Raw genomic sequence first — 13591 nt, 5'->3', positions numbered from 1 at the left:
GCATTGCCAAGGAAGTAACTATAAGAAAGAGGGAGCTAATACTTGAGAGGTACCTACTATGGGTTATCCACTTTGTATATGCTATCTAATTTAACATTCATCTCAGCCCTCCCCTAAAAGTAGCTATTGTCAACTTTTATGTTATGTACTTACTCGTTTTATTCTCTTTTGCAAGAATAATGAGATATTTCAAATATATAGAAAAGAGCAGTGAAGGATAGAAAATCACATATATACCCATTACCCAAGAGTAACTAATGTTAAATATCTCATCATAACTCAAATTTGCTTCAGGTAATTTTTAAATAGAAATAAAATACTATAGATATGCTTGAAATAGTTTTTAGCCCCTACATGTTCAAGCTGAAGAAAGGTAAGTTCAGAGAAAGATGAATTTGGCCAACCTCACTTGGCTAATAAGTAGAGCCAAGATTTGATTCTCCATTAGTGGGCTCTGGAGCTCAAGTTCTACCCTCCACTATCCAGACTTCCTCTGTCCTCCCTAACTGACTGACAGCCTGGGTAGAGGTATATTTTGTAGAGTTTCTTTATGGTGGGGAAATGATTGAGCCTTTTACTTTTGTGGTACCTTATCAGTTGCCAATTAATTTTGGCACATTATAATGTATTATAAGTTCACCTATTTAATTATTTTCTGTACCACATCAAGAGAACAAAATAACTTAGTTATAGTCATTTAATTTACTTCAATTTAGTATTATTAGTCATTATATCACACAAATGCAGGTGTATAAAGGAATGCACAAAAATGACAAAGGTAGAGTGCAATAAATAAACAATACTGTATTTTTTTTTTTTTTTTGAGACAGAGTCTCACTTTGTTGCCCAGGCTAGAGTGAGTGCCGTGGCGTCAGCCTAGCTCACAGCAACCTCACACTCCTGGGCTTAAGCGATCCTACTGCCTCAGCCTCCCGAGTAGCTGGGACTACAGGCATGCGCCACCATGCCCAGCTAATTTTTTCTATATAGATTTTTAGCTGTCCAAATTATTTCTTTCTATTTTTGGTAGAGACGTCTCGGCCTCTCAGAGTGCTAGGATTACAGGCGTGAGCCACCGCGCCCGGCCTACAATACTATATTTTTAAGTGGCTTAAATTCTGTGCATGAACATGTATTCTCTGAATGGATTTTTCTTAAGCTTAGAAACTATTTTTAGTTTATTTCTTTTGTACAATTGTCATTTACCTCTCCAGCATCACCTGTAAAATGGAGATCATAATATGTATCTCAGAAGACTCAAATAGAAATGAGATGATGTATATAAAAGCATTAGATAGAGTGATTGGCATAAAGAAACTACTTAGTACGTATTTGTTACGGTTACCTGAAAAGCAATCTATTTTCAGTGTAATGGTGGGGTTGGAAAACAGCCAATATAGTAAATATTTTTGTTTGACTAAGTTCAACCAACTGCTTTTTAGAAAATCATGTGGCATATGGAGACTCATTTTAAGAGGGTACTTACTCCACAGTTACTTTAGAAAAAAGAGGAAAAAAAAATCAACTTACCTTACTTGAGGGTATCTCATTTTTGTGGCCATATGAGAGAGTCAAAGGAGGTAAGCACATATTTGAGAAATAATATTTTTATTACACTAGTGGTAATAACCAAAGTGTTATTATTTTATTAAGGCAATGCTGTTATTATAATATTATTATCTCTAGAGAAATACCAGGGATTTTATTAAACACATACTTTTAAAAAGTTGAAGTCTTACAACAACTATTATCATTGCTATATATGTGAGAAAACAACTGCATGGGGAAAGCTATGTTCCTTAGAACACTTGTAGGTTATTAGAATATAAAGAAATGGGGAGAAAACTGAAAATTGCATGATATTGTCGGGTCCCCTTAGAGATGCAACCATGAAACAATTCTTTCATTTTAAGTTTCCTTTCTCATTAACGAGTCATTTTGAGCCCCTTTTTAATGTGGGCACAAGGAAATGAATAAGAATTCATCCATACTGCTAAGGCACCCCAAGTCTTATTAATTCAAATGTTGAGAATATTGAACCAATAAAGCAAAAAGAATACTGAAACACTATATATCTGCTTTTGTTAAAATAACAAATATCTCAGATTCTTACACTAAAGAACTCTGTATATTCCAACCGGGATTCCTCAAGATATGAATTTTAAATATTGTAACTCTCCCCAGAAATATGGAGGTCTAGCAGAGAAAGTAATTCCACTTATCAACTTAAATAGCATTTAACTAAAGAATAGTTCTGACATATCAAGAAAGAAACTAATTAATATTTTCTAGAGGGCTTATGCTTTTGTAAGAAACAAAAGAGCCTAAGCAAGCAGAAGCCTCAGGAGAAAAATGGTATTACAGAGGGACCATGGCAACAGTTCTTATTAATATTAAAATTTTAAAAATTGCCTTGGACTAGAAAACAATTCAAGGCTTATTTACCACAGAAGTTTGTCATTTTTCTCCTTTTGACTCATTTCAGTTTGAAAGCACAGATGTTTTCTGGATCTGCCTTGCTCCTACTCATCCTAAAATTTTACTTACCAGCTAACCTAATACATCCAAAAATATTTTATCATGGTAATACATTAAACTACTGTATTTGATTGCTACAAATTTCCCAAAATTGTGGAATATTCCCACTGTACTTAGAAAGCTCTCTGAAGACCCCCTTCCAAAAAATATTATCTCTAATGGTTATTTTTCATTAAAAAGTTTATTGCTCTTTTGAATATGAATCTAGTTCTTTTTCATATGAATGAATATCCTGGCATTAAGTAACTGTTGCTAAGCACAGTGTGCACAGCTATGCACACACTAATGTCACCCTTGGCAATTTTATTAAAAGAGCCACAATGCAGAGCAAAGAGAAGAAGAGATGTTCCCATTAATGGTATTTCAAATGCATATTTAAACAGCTTATCTACTCTAAACTCATTTCTGAGAGATTAAATAGCTGTATTCCAAATCTTACAAGATGTGCATCTCTCCACTGTGTCTTTCTCAGCTTGCGTCAGCTGAATAGCTCAAATTGTTTGGTACTGGTAAAGCATGAAAATGTGAGATAAAAAAGGAAATGAAAGCTATAGACTGGGTGGCCCATAGGCCTTAGAAATTGCGGTGCTTTTAAATCCATTATATTTTACTTTGCTTCAACTGTTAGACATTCATTTGCTCTTGCTGATGTCAGACGTCTGGGATGTCTGTCCGCTTGTAAATGGTGACCTGGGTGAAACCTGAGAGAACCAGGGAGCACCCAGAGCTCAAGTCTAAGTAATTAGTTCAAGAATCCTTCCCACAGTGCTGAGTGGAGAGTTGTACACACTGTGTGTCTGATGGGCAGAGGAGAAGAGGGCAGGTAAGAAGTGGAGTGACAGACAGTAATTTGTAGTGATTCTCTAAAGGGACAGTCTTGGCAGCTTCCTTCCTTCCCAGCACCTGTACTACATATCATTGCCTAGAGGAGTGAGAAGGAAATTAATATTTGTTGCATGCAGGATCTCACTTGATCCTTACAATGCTAGGAGGCAAGTATTTCTTCTCTTGAGTTGTGTAACTCATTAGGTTGCACTTGTTCAGAGATTGCTCTAAAGCTTCGAGTCAAGTTCATAGCCAAGGAATAAGTCTTCGTGACATGCCTTTTTGGATTAGCCTCAGTTCTGGCACTTTTTTGTGTTCCTCTCCTTCCTGATTACTTTTTATTAATGTTACTTTAGCTTATGTAGCCTTATAAAGCAGTTTAAAACCTTTCTGGAATAACAATGTGCATAATTAAATAGGCTGATAATTAACTAGGAAAATGATATGGTTGAGAGCTTCATTTTACCCATGAGGAAGCTGAATTTAAGTAGCTTGTCCAAGATCACTCAGCAAGTTCCTTGTGCGAGGGGCTGTGAACCTGGTTCTTGGCTTCCAGTCTGCATCTTCCAGTCTCACTTACCCGTTTCCTCAGTCTCTGATTAACTGAGCACAAATGAAAATTTCAAATGATTTTTTTTCACCTATTTCCATTTCTCTGCACTTAATGTTCTACCAGCTTGAAATTCCTCTTGCCCGCTTTCCACACCCAGTACAAGTTCTACTCACCTTTCCACGGACAGTGAAAACACCTTCCAATGAAGCACTGCTTGTTCCCAAAGAGCATATTGCTATGTCTGTTATCAGACTCTGCTTTGCCTTTTATTGTCTGTAAAGAAGTTTCTTTCTCCCCTAGCTCCATACTGACCAGGATTTTGTTCGTTTGTTTGCTTTACTTTCTATCACAAGTATTAAAAAGATGAATCTTAAAACTTTAAATGATGAAACTATGGTCCTTTTATCTTACTTCCTCTTCTAAGCATTCTTGAATTAGACAACTCTTGGGCTGGAAACTAAAATAAGAAGGAGTATTACCTACTTTTGCAAAATAAAATTGTATTTATAAAGTTAAGTTCTTGACGCAGGAAGCAAACATTTTATTACTTTCATTTTATTTCCCACTATAATACAGGCATGTTAAGAATTGACCTACAATAAATGCTTGATAATAATATAGTGTTTTTAGTCAAGCCACACAGGGTGTTGGATATTTAATTCTTTAAAGGTTCATAGGCCATTTCTCTTTTGTACTTTTTATGCTCAGAAAGGGAAGCAATATATCCTAATGGTTAATACATGGACATTTTAATCTGACCACATGGTTAAATGTCAGCACCACTATTTGTAAGTTTCATGACACCAGGTAAGTCAGTTAACAACTTTGGCCTATATTTCTTCACGTATAAAATGAGAATAATAATAATAATATCTATTTCACAAAGATGTCATGAGAGTTAACTGAAATAATACATATGTATAAACCATGCAGTAGGGCACATAGTAAGTAGTGTATAAGTGTTACCTATTATTATTAATTTGTAAAGAATTAATACAAGATGGCACAGAAAATCACCTATACTAAGATGAAAAGTTTATAACTGTTAGGGGGGCAATAATTAAGGTAATATTTATTTAAAATAATTGAAAGCCTTTTTTTATTTCTGAAGAGCAACCATGGAAAGTCTATTGTGGCATTAGATAGTGACATAGAGAAAAGACTGTGAAAGTGGGGTTGGGAGGTAGGGAGCAAACAATCAAATAGTATGGTTTCCTAGGCAACACTGTTTTCAGAAGCCCAGAGGGCCACATGCATTACAGAGTCTGCAACCAAATCATATCCATGAACCTATATGAGTTCAATTTTAACAGACTGCAGATTGTTTTTTACTCTACATCAAACTATAGAGTCCAGAAAAAATATTTTATATCAATATAGCAATCATAATTGAAAGGAATCAGAAAGAGTTGATCATTTTCTATAGGCTTGCTGTTGTAGGGTGGTTAAAAGTATTCAAAAAGACCTTAAGCCCTTTTCCCAATATTTCAAAGTAGCTTTGATGGTATTTTAAAGAGAATAGATTTTCAGAGAATTGGAGAATCAAGCAGCTGGCACAGCAAGTTATCTGAATTTGATCTGAATTGACGTCAGGGAGCTGGGAATGCCCGAGGCAATCCTGCATTCTGCCTCTTTGTGCAGTATTTTGACAATAGTGAGAATGTCTGAGTGTTAATCATTTTCTGACAGTGTTGGCTCTGATCTTATACAACATGAAAGCATTTAGGAACTTTATGTTCTTGGTTTTCAATAAGGGCGTTTCTTTTAGAAAAACTATTTCACCATAAGACTGGATATAGGTAGACAATAAATACATTTACTAATGTAAAAACCTAAAAATATGTAACTGCTAAGTTTCGTAGAAGCTTTTCTTCAAAGCATTGCTCTTGAGAAGAGAGGTTATTTTGTAAAATCTCTACCTTATTGGTGGAGACTTAAATTTAAAAAAAGAAAATTCAATCCAGACTTTTATGTCCAGATACGAATGTTAATTTCCTGGGTATATCTTTTTTTAAAACTTGCAGTGTGGATGTATAAGCAGGGCCAGATGTCTCAGTGTTAATCATTTCTACTCTTTAATAAATAACAATGGCATATAGTGAAAATAAAGCCCAGATGTCTGACACATTGCACAAATGATTGGATACACTATAGTCATTCCTTAGTTTCCTGAATACTAATAGATGAGAAAGTATTCATCTTTTTATCTATCCCTCCATCAAATAACAAGTAAATACTGTGTCTGTGAGCCACTCTGCCAGTGGCTAGGTGGGTAATAAAAACCCACCAGATATTGCCAGATATTATCATAATTTGCTTTTATCTCTGTTATCTTCATGATCTATTATCTCCTAGCCTTCCCTAGGAGACACTGAGGTTTCTTAGAATTTTTAACTAATTGGTTTACTGGCTTGAGTCGCATGCATCATGGTGGATATTACTGGTGGTCAAGTGGTGGTTGATGAATCATTGAATCAGAATTTTAGAACTCTCAGAGACATTCAGAGCTGACCCAAGTTACGTTTTACAGATGAGAAAATGTGAAACAAATGATTGTTTTCACCAGAGCCAGGCAAACTATAGAACTGAGGCTTAAACTACAGGCTGCTAACTTGCAGTCTGCTGCTCTTTCTAGTGTGTATGTTACCCCATCTCAGAAATAGAGTGAAATTAAATGTAGTAAGATTAAAATGTTGTTATATTAAAATTGGTGTCACAGGAATGAGGGTGTAGTAACTATGTTTGCTGCTGCCATTGACTGAAGAAAGGGGCACAGACAACATTAGTATACCTGCTGCATTTGTTTGTTCTAGGAGGAAGATGATGAGGGTGTGGACAATAAGGAAATAGGATCTGGCCCTACACGGTGTCTCAATGGGGACCCTGACTGGTCTAAGATTACCTAGAATTTCTCAAAGTATGGGACTCCATAGGCACTCCAAGTCTTGAATGGTAGGGACGTTGAGTATCCATAAAGATATGGCATTTACAGGGCCAACTTGGAAAGATAAAGATATGCCAAGTGGTTGGCTTTAGACAACCACAGTCTGTTACATGTTGAGCATAAAAATATAAGCATTATTCATCAGATACTAAATCACCAGTTAGGGCTGGTATTAAGATGAAAACATTTGGGTTGGATTGGAAGCCCCTGGACAATTATAGTTTTAACTTGCTGTCTAAGATTGTGCCTACCATGGGGAAGCCTGGACCCCAGTGAAATTCCCCAGAGGTGTTTTACCTAGTTGAGTTCTTAGTAGTTGATGGTGTTGGGAAGCTAGCATAACCAGGGGAGCTGGGAGTTGCGTGTGCTCCTTCAGGGGACAAGGCCCAAGTGGAGACCACACTGTGCCTGTCCCTAAGCCCCAATAAATTGTGTCCCCTTAAAATATAGTTATGCTGTCCCTTGAACAGAGACCATGATAATGTTTGTTGCATTGGTTCAGTTTCACTGTTTATGCTACTGACATTGGCCCACTTAGTTAATGATCATTAAGATTAGCTTTAATATGGACGAAGAGGGTATACTTCTTTCTGGAAGTGTCAGAATCAGCCTTAAAGGTAAAGGGAGTGGCAGGATGTCCCTAAAAAGCAGCTAGCATCCTGAGCACTGTGTAGGTAGAGCACTGTGGCCGGGCACCCAGCCTTAGCAGGTCATTCATGCAGATAAGCTTTATGTGTGGTCATTTTGTCACCATCCAGAGCCCCCTCGTGCTCTCCTGCCCCTCTGCCACTACCCCAATCCCTGATTGTAATGAGCCATTCAAAACAAAGGAGCAAGGGCAGGGTGATTACCTTAATATCAGCAATGTTGGAAGAGCTCTCCTAGTAGCTTCTCCTAGAGAAACACACCAAAAAAAAAGAAATTGTAAGAAAAAAAAAATTTTTTAAAAATGTTGGTCTGCTTGCCCTGGGAAGATCCTTGGAATAGTAAAAGATTTTAAAGGCTATGGATTTTTTTTTCAACAGAATTCCAGAGAAGCGATGGGCTAAAGTTTATATATGTGAGATAGTCACAGATTTCCTTGTTTAAAGATTTAAAAATTTATTTCCATATGTATTAGTCAGGATTCTCCAGAGAACAGAACCAACATGATCTACATATACACAGAAAGAGATTTATTTTAAGGAATTTGCTTACACAATTATGGAGGCTGAAAAGTCCCAAGATCTGCGGCCAACAGGTTAGAGACCCAGGAGAGCCGTCAATGTAAGTTCCAGTCCAAAAGCTGGCAGGCGTGATACCCAAGAAGAGCAGAAGTTTCGGTTCAAGTCTGAAGGCAAGAAAAAAACCTATATCCTAGCTCAGTCAGGCAAGAGGAGTCCCCTCTTACGCAGGATCAGCCTTTGTGTTCTATTCAGGCTTTCAATTGATTGGATGACGGGCACTAAAATTTTGGAGGACAATTATGTTTACTCAGTCTACCAATTGAAATGTTAATCTTAGGCCTGGCGTGGTGGCTCACACCTGTAATCCTAGCCCTCTGGGAGGCCGAGGCGGGTGGATCACTCAAGGTCAAGAGTTTGAGACCACCCTGAGCGAGACCCTGTCTCTACTAAAAAAAAAAAATAGAAATAAATTATCTGGACAACTAAAAACATATATATAGAAAAAATTAGCCGGGCATGGTGGCGCATGCCTGTAGTCCCAGCTACTCGGGAGGCTGCGGCAGTAGGATCGCTTAAGCCCAGGAGTTTGAGGTTGCTGTGAGCTAGGCTGATGACTCTAGCCGGGGCAACAAAGTGAGACTCTGTCTCAAAAAAAAAAAGAAATGTTAATCTTATCCAAAAATACACTCACAGGTGCCCCCAGAATAATGTTTAACTAAATATCTGGGCATCCAGTGACCCAGTCGAGTTGACACATAAAATTAATCACAACATGTATATTTATTCATGTGTAAAACTGAATTCATATAGGATTCTGTGATATTATTAGAATCCTGAATTCATATAGGATTCTGTGATATTATTAGAAAAAAGATGAATATTATTAGAGAGTAGCATAAGAAGGTAATTTGTGATTAGGAGCACATTATTGCTGTTGACCATTAAGCAAGAGTCAGAAAATTTTGCTCTGTTATGATAATGATGTGTACACCATTCTAAAAATAGTTCGTATTTCCTAAGGCATCACAATAACCTCTGTGGCTTCCAAAAGAGCAAGAGAGAATCACTTGTTTTTTCCTTTTGTTTCTTTGACTTATGTTGATACATTTTTCATACAAAATCTTGAATATCCTTTTCTTACAGGGATGATTTTTGTCTGAATATCTGAAATGGCATTGCAAAATGCTTTCCTTTAGCACTCACCACTGTAGAACAAGAACATTTTAAAGAGAGTATTTCAAAGAACAATGCCTCTCTTTGCCCTTACAGTCGTTGCCTAGGAAGAAAAGACCCTTAGACGATGGTTAAACCGTCATATTTCAACAAACACATCATCACTCAATGAACTGAAGCAACTTTCCAAAAGTATTTTTTTTAGCAATTAAAATATGTAATGTTCTAGACTACAAGAAGCCTCAAGTAAGTTCAACTATGAGAGAATGTCTGTCATTTTGCTAGTTGACAAACTGGAGACAGTATGAGTATTATGGGGGTGTAGGAGACTAGAGTCTGAGTCATGGACTCAGAACGTGAGAGTTGAATTTTTTTTTTTTTTTTGGTGTTTTCCTTCTTTGAAGAAGTGGGTTTAGTATGCATGAAGGATATAAAGAGAAAATTATGCCTGCCAGCTGAGGAATGGTTTCAACAAAGAGAACGTGGTAAATAACGACAGTGATGGGAATACCAAAGTTAGCAAAGGGCTTTACTTTCAAGAACAGTCTTATCTTAGAGCTTCTTGGGATATTAAAAAGGAAAAAAAGTCAAATCTTAGAATCTTAATGTTGGAAGAAACCACAGAAGCTCAGGGACTCAAGAAGGTTCAGGAATTTTAAAACTGTGCCCTTGAGACTCTCCTTCCTTACTGTCACCCAAAAGCATCCAAAGAGCAGGAAGGAGAGGCCAGAAATTATGGAGATTTCCATTTGAATGATTTCATCGGCTGAATTCGACTTCCAGTTTGGAGATGAGGTAGCTGAGTCTCAGAGAGACCAATGATATATTCAGAGACACACAGCTAGATGGTAATTTCCTGATTCATACTCTTTTTTTTTTTTTGACTATATTTTATTACTCCTCAATCTATTAAAAAGTATAATTGCCATAACTGCCATGTTGAGCAAGTAGGACTCATAGAGCACAGTCAGAAAACATTTGTCTTTCTTTCCACTGACATTAAAATCCAATAAAGAGGTAAGACTCAACATGCCAACAACACTCTCAAAAGAAATCCTCTCTTGAATTTCCTGTCTCTCCTTCATTAGTCCCTCTGACCTCTTTTAAAAGCTGCATGTGGGATGCCAGCTAAGGGTCAGAAGAGCTGCTGTTTTGCAAGTCCTATGGGAGGTCTACAGCTCCAAGGTGTGGGAGTATTCACCACCTATTGTTTTGCCCTTAGCCTTTTTAGGAGCTTTGCTGAAACCGAAGAGGAAGAGCCTTCAGGAACATTCTGTTATGCAAGTGATTATTGAGATCTTGTGTACCAAGCTGTCCCAGTCACTGCTGCACTGGTTACTTTGCAAACGCTAAAGCCCATGGGCCTTGACTTTAGTCCATTTCAAGGGAAAATAATAACATAAATTATTTTAATCAGGGCAAGTTTGGTGGTAAGGAAGTAGACTCCACAAAGGCATTATGCCATGCCAATTATTATTACCTGTTTGGCACACAGTAAGTGCTCAATAAGTGAATGAGTGAACAGAAACCTATTAATATTGGCTCCAATACAAGGAAATTTATTGGAAGGATACAAAGTAATTTAAATGAAATGACATGACATGCAACAAAGTAATGCCTGGCTTCACAGAATACTCCCATCCCAGCATGCTGGCTCCATTAACCTCTGGGGGTGAATCTCAATGACCCCACATGGCCACACACCACAACAATGTGGCTACAGTGCCCATCATGAAAAGTGGAAGCATTCTTGAATAGCCAGGACTGGACCAGAACCTGGGTGTGGGCAGCAAAGGGGGAAAATAAGATAAGGGAGGTAACCTGGGACGTTAGCAGACAGGCTTTTTATTAAGTCTTAGACCAACCAGAGAGTATGTGGGAGCATTATCTTCATTGTTGCATTATACAACCTTCTTGAAAGGACATTTTTTTCAAAGAACAATATAAATTTTCCATGTAGGTAGACAACAATGTGAAAAGAAGCATCATTTTCTTTTATGTACTTCCACCCATTTTTGATAACTTTGCAAACTGAAAACTATCATTGAATGGTTTGCATAAAAATATCATAAGCTTTGGAATATTAGAATATTCATGAACAAAAATCTTGGAGAATTTCTCCTTTAATGAAGTTATTGAAGTGTTTAAACCCATAACAATTTTAGGTATTGGGGAAAAGAAGAATTAAAAAATATAACCTCCAAAAAATGTCTCCTATAAGCAGGAAGATCAATCTATGTGACGTAAGATATTTAGAGAAAGAGGCAAGATAATCCTTAGCAGTACAGATTAGAAGTTAATTTGTACACCTTTCCCACCCCAATCTGCATTTACAGGGTATATGCCATGTTTATTCTATTATACTGCAAGATTTTTTTAAGAGTTCAGTACTAATTCGATTAAAATTGACTGGGTAAACTCCTACTTTTCATGACATTTTTGTCATTCATGTCATTTTCATGACATGAAGTTTTTCAGTTTTCTGACTGAGAAAAAGATAAGCAGCTGGAACTGGCTGAGAATTCAACAGTCTATTGCAGAACTACACTTTATTTTACCACTCAGCATATGTATTCACACACATACACACACAAACACACACACACACACATGCATTTAACCAAGACAAAAGTTCCACAAATCCTACTTACTCTTACTACATGTGATGATCTCTAATATATTCTGTTAGTTTTAAAGTTGGTCACAACCTAATGAATCTGTTTTACAACCTTCCCATTAGTCATGAGTCCACAGTTTGAAATATGCTGACTCAAGGTAAAAATGTAAATGGAAAATTTGGAATGATTATCAAGGATGGAAGGGTTAAAAAACAGAAAATATGTGCCTTACACCTGTAATCCTAGCACTGTGGGAGGCTGAGGCGGAAGGATCACTTGAGGTTAGGAGTTCGAGATCAGCCTGAGCAAGAGCGAGACCCATCTCTACTAAAAATAGAAAAATTAGCCAGGCGTTGTGGTGTGCACCTATAGTCCCAGCTACTTGGTAGGCTGAGGCAGGAGGATCGCTTGAGCCCAGGAGTTTGAGGTTGCAGTGAGCTGTGATGATGATGACACCATTGCCCTCTACCCAAGGCAACAGAGTGAGACGCTGTTGCATAACAAAAAAAAAAAAAGAAAAAAGAAAATATGTGTAATTTTGCCATCCTTTCCTATGAGGACAGATAAAGGGGAACTAGTCTAAAATATAGTTAGTTACATATCTGGAATAGTTTAGGCCTAGCCATGGCTAGTAAGGACAGACCACGGACCTACTACAGAATATACCCAAGAATTGTTATGGCATGCATCCCATATGGTTCCAACCATAGCAGTGCTTTGGAATGATCTGGGTGCATTGTAAAAATGCAGAAGTCCTGGAAACTCCAGGCCAAGTGAATCAGAATCTTCTGATCACAGGGTCTGGGCATCAGTATTTTTAAGAAGCTCCTTGGGTAATTCTAATATGAACCTAGGGTCCAAACCATCACCAACAATCTAGAGTCCATGAATACTTTTGTCATTTTAACAATTCTTTGTTTGTCATATTTTCTGAGAAGCTTCATGTTCATCACCCAAGAGCAATAGATATTGAAACATAACTGAGGTTAGACTGAGCAAACTATTATGCACATTACTGAACCTTATGTTTTAAGATAATTATTACTAAAATGTGATAGTTGTGATCTGTTTATTAAAAATCTCATAAAGAATCCATTGACAGGGGCACATTGTATGTTAAGTACTACTTTGCTAGTTGAATATGGCTCAGGAGAAACCCAGTTAACTAATTAAGTCAAATAGATAGTTTTGAGTCTTTATATTTATTTAAATACTATACTTAAATAATCTTGTTATTTTATCTATCTTTCAAAAACAAAAATGAATTCTATAATTTTGTCATGGATTTTAATTTAAATTTACACACATATGCATACATACACAAACTATGGCTTTTAATCTGTAATTGTTGAACTGTTTTGTAGAAGTGTCTCGAACATTTAGTAAACTAATTTAGATATTTAAAGTGTTGAGCCTCTTTCTGCTCCCAATTAAATAATATAAAATGATTTGTAGTTAGCATATCCATTTTTCACATATAAACAGACACTTCAGAATTTCTTAAAAATAGATTGTTCTTTTATATAATTTTAACATTTCCTCTGCAGTCTTATTTCTAATTTAGTCTTGATGTTTGTAATCTATCACAAAAAAGTAATGTTGCTATAAACCTCAAATCTGTGCTTATATAGATTGTTACTATTTCTAATCAGATAATACTCTGGCAAAAATTACTAATGCTGAAAGGAGGAGATATGAATATTCCTATATGATAATAATTATTAAATACTATCAACTGAATGCTATATTTTTAAATTCTTTAAGAGTTTGCTAT

The 13591-nt window shown here is 36.5% G+C and overlaps 1 protein-coding gene and 1 long non-coding RNA gene across 9 annotated transcripts in view; one reads left to right on the top strand and one right to left on the bottom strand.

Annotated features, from left to right (window-relative positions):
- Positions 1-7739, bottom strand: part of LOC123648283 — a 34215-nt gene extending 26476 nt beyond the window's left edge. The window contains exon 1 of the long non-coding RNA XR_006738550.1: positions 7712-7739. This is a non-coding gene — a long non-coding RNA (uncharacterized LOC123648283). The remainder of the gene's footprint in view (positions 1-7711) is intronic.
- The window catches only part of PDE4D (phosphodiesterase 4D), a 1287470-nt gene that overhangs the window by 860649 nt on the left and 413230 nt on the right, over positions 1-13591 (top strand). The window lies entirely within an intron of this gene.

The sequence above is a fragment of the Lemur catta genome, chromosome 12 (genome assembly GCF_020740605.2).
Source record: "Lemur catta isolate mLemCat1 chromosome 12, mLemCat1.pri, whole genome shotgun sequence".
Classification (NCBI taxonomy): Eukaryota; Metazoa; Chordata; class Mammalia; order Primates; family Lemuridae; genus Lemur; species Lemur catta.
This window is presented reverse-complemented; position numbering and strand designations above follow the sequence as displayed.